Below are 3,874 nucleotides of genomic sequence, written 5' to 3'. Positions count from 1 at the left end.
TTATAGCAAGAACAACCTTCCTCGGATAAGGAGATCAAAACTACATACAATATTCCAAGTGTGGCCTCACCAAGGCCCTGCATAATTGCAGCAAGATATCCCTGCTCCTGAACTCAAATTCCCTTGCTTTGAAGACCAACAGACCACTTGCCTTCTTTACCGCCTGCTGCATATGCGTGTTTACCTTCAATGACTGGTGTATGATAATATGTTCATATTGGAACTTCCTCCTCCTTTTAGTTATTTAATTGTCCACCAGCATTAATGACTGAAGTGACAGGACTGCATAACTTTTATTTGATCCATTTGTTGCAGGAGCATATAGCTCTGCCTATAACATGCATGTTGTTGACCAGACAGTTATTTGTTATATTACAACTCTAAGGCTGTGAGGCTTGGCGAACTTAATGAGATCACATAAAGCAGTTAGATGCATTCCACTTTTGCAATTTAAGGTCTATCAGCAGCATCAAGCGGCAGGACAAAATCACTAACACTGAAGGTTTTATAAGGTGCTTCATAGCCAGTATGGAGAGCACACACACCCAGCTCAGCTTTGCTGGATTGTCCACCTGGTTTGCCTGGTGGATTCCCATATACCAAAGGCAGTATTCCAAAGTCTCTAGTATACAGAAAGCTAACCATAGGACACCACAAGCTCAGATTCAAAGACATTCTGAAAGTCAAATCAGCGTATGTTATTTGGATTCTATGACAGGGGAAAATTAAAACGTCCCTGGACAGATCTAAATGAAGAAGACTCTGGCATCAAGAAATCTCAACAGTTGAGGACAGAGTGAGGTCTCTTCAGGACAAGTGAATACACCACAATAGCAATGATTTCACCCACCCTCCAATAGTGACTGAATATGTAATATTGAATCTGAAATTCAAGATTTGGTTTAGTACCACATATAATGTCAATTGAAATGGTGAACTGTCTCTGCTGAACACCCACTTATCAAAACGAATGGAAAACCCATTAGTCCTGTGTTGTAACTGAATATATGATGTGGAGATGCCGGCATTGGACTGGGGTAAACACGGTAAGACGTCTCACAACACCAGGTTAAAGTCCAACTTAGCCAAAAGGCTGAGAAGCGGCATACCTATAAGCTGTTTGAGTTTAAAAAGGAGTATTCAGTAAAACAGGCCAGAATGGTGGAGGGTCAGTTTGTGTGAGCAGGAGTTTGTGGGTGCATGTGTATGTGTTGGTGTGTGGTGGTGAGTGAATGAGGAAAAAAAATTGCTTTTCGGCCTTTTGGCTAAGATCAAGTGTAGTATTGACATACTGTACTTGATTGAAGTCATTAGGTTACATTTTAGCAGCATCTTGACCTTTTGGCTAAGATGCAAATGAGATCAAGCCTTGGAGGAGGAGCTACGCCTACTTCAATCAGCTTGGTTCATGTAGTTCAAGCCCAAGACAACAGGCGAGAGTCCTGTCTTGGCAGCTTGGGTTGGGAATGTCTTACTTGATGAGACTCTGAATTGGACTTTGATTGGATTGAATTGGATATAAACAGAAAAAAAATGGTTCTCGGCCTTTTGGCTAAGATCAAGTGTAGTTTTGTTGTCCTGCACTTGGTTGAAGGTTTCAGTTAAAGCAATTTTTTAAAGCTGCATCTAGGCCTTTTGGCTAAGATGCAAATGAGATCAAGCCTTGGAGGAGGTGCAATGCCTACTCCAATCAGTTTGGATCATGTAGATCAAACCCAAGACAGGAAGTGGCCAGCCTGTCTTATCAGCTTGGATCAGGAATGTCTCATTTCCTGAGACTTTGAATGGACTTTGATTGGACTGAATTAGATATAAACAAAAAAAACCTGAGACTGAGCATAAAGCTGGCTCACGCTCACCCGCACTCACTTTCCCTGTCACATATACTTACTCCCACACACACAGTCACTCACTCACTCTCAGACCTACCCACATACATAGACACTCACTCTCTCTCACTCACACACACACACACACCGTCACTCACTCACACTCTGACAGAGCCACACAATCGCTTTCTTACTCATTCCCACACACCCATCCATTCACTCATTCCCACAAACTCATTCAATCTTTCTCACATAGTCACCAAGTCCTGTTGGTCCTACCAAAATGACAAAACCTCAACCTCCCTGGGCCTGATTTGACTTTACCCTCCCTGGTCCGCCAAGATCTTGCCCTTCCTGGCCTCACTGTACCTGACCACCCAGGCTCCAGCCCCTCCACAATTTCCACAACCCCCTTCCCCCTCCTGGATTCTAGCCCTGCCACAGTTTGACACCCCCCAGTCCGCCACCTCCATCTGATGTGCCTTCACTTTTCTTGCACACCAGTCTTCAACATACCGTTCACCGCTCCTCCAATTATAGAATGTTTCAGTCCGTGATTACCATTGATATGATCACTAATCAACTTATCAGCAGCAATAAGAAGATACCAGGTTAAAGTCCAACAGATTTATTTGTTGTCACAACCTTGCTGAGCACTGGTCCTTCATCAGGTCAGTGCTCGCCTGATGAAGGAGCAGTGCTCCGAAAGCTTGTGATTCCAAATAAATCTGTTGGAGTGAGATTTCTTACTGTGCCTACCCCAGTCCAGCACCAGCATCATTAGCAAACACAATAAAGAAACAGCCTCTGATTGGCAGAGCACTCCAAGCAGAATCTTGCATTAAAACTCAGTTGGCTAACAGACATTTTGAAAACTGCTGCTGGGGGCCATGTAGAGTGGATTCACAGGCCACACCTGACCTATGGGCTGTGTTCCACAATCCAATGAAGGATATCCTCAGTGTGAAAATTGAACTTCGTGGAGTTTTCCCATTTTGCCCACTTGGGTTTACCAATGGCTGAGAGTGGACAATCTAGCAGGAACCTAAAAGTCGGAAACTCACCAGCATAAAATCATATTGCAATTCTCCCAATAGCAGGTCAGTCTTCACACTGACTGGTGGCATGGGTGTCATTTGAACAAGAACAAAGAAAATTACAGCACAGGAACAGGTCTTTCGGCCCTCTAAACCTGCATCAACCCTACCGCCCGCTTGAACTAAAACCCACTACTCTTCCAGAAAAGAACAAAGAAAATTACGGCATAGGAACAGGCCTTTCAGCCCTCCAAACCTGCACCGACCATGCTGCCCATCTGAACTAAAACCCCCTACCCTTCCAGAAAAGAACAAAGAAAATTACAGCGTAGGACAGGCCCTTTGGGGCTCCAAACTTGCACCGACCATGCTGCCTGACTGAATATTTGCATCTCACGAATGAATCATAGATTCATAGAACCCTACAGTGCAGAAAGAGGCCCTTTGGCCCATCAAGTCTGCACCGAACACAATCCCACCCAGGCCCTACCCCCATTTCATACCCACTAATCCCTCTAACCTACACATCCCTGGACACTAAGGGGCAATTTCTTAGCATGGCCAATCAACCTAACCCATGCATCTTTGGACTGGGGGAGGAAACTGGAGCACCTGGAGGAAACCCACACAGATACGAGGAGAATGTGCAAACTCTACACAGATAGTGACCCGAGCCAGGAATCGAACCCAGGACCCTGAAGCAGCAGTGCTAACCACTGTGCTACTGTGCTGCCCCACAGTACCCATCGGTCTAAAACGCGATTGCTGAACAGTAGCGTGTACACGGTGGCCCTCAGCTCACCAGAGACTTCATACTGAGTGTAACAAAGCCTACCAGCCAGTGTGCTAGGCTGCCTCTCATGCTCTGTACACATTTCTGCCAGGACACACCAGAGAGAGCAGCTCAGGGCAAGGTTGCGATTGTCCAGAGACCTCGTCCACCATATATGCCACCTGCTCCAAGAAGACCAGATGCCATGTAGGTTTGAAGGCTTCCAATTGCCAGTG

The 3,874-nt window shown here is 45.4% G+C and overlaps 2 pseudogenes; both read left to right on the top strand.

Annotated features, from left to right (window-relative positions):
• The first annotated feature begins 1,245 nt into the window (after positions 1-1,245).
• On the top strand, positions 1,246-1,403 carry LOC145342748 (U2 spliceosomal RNA; annotated as a pseudogene).
• Positions 1,404-1,532: 129 nt separating this feature from the next.
• LOC145342744 (U2 spliceosomal RNA) lies at positions 1,533-1,713 on the top strand (annotated as a pseudogene).
• The last annotated feature ends 2,161 nt before the right edge of the window (positions 1,714-3,874 follow it).

Source organism: Carcharhinus amblyrhynchos, chromosome 4 (genome assembly GCF_965287045.1).
Source record: "Carcharhinus amblyrhynchos chromosome 4, sCarAmb.v2.hapA, whole genome shotgun sequence".
In the NCBI taxonomy this organism is placed as follows: Eukaryota; Metazoa; Chordata; class Chondrichthyes; order Carcharhiniformes; family Carcharhinidae; genus Carcharhinus; species Carcharhinus amblyrhynchos.
Note: the sequence above shows the minus strand (reverse complement) of the source record. Positions and strands in the feature narration are given on the sequence as shown.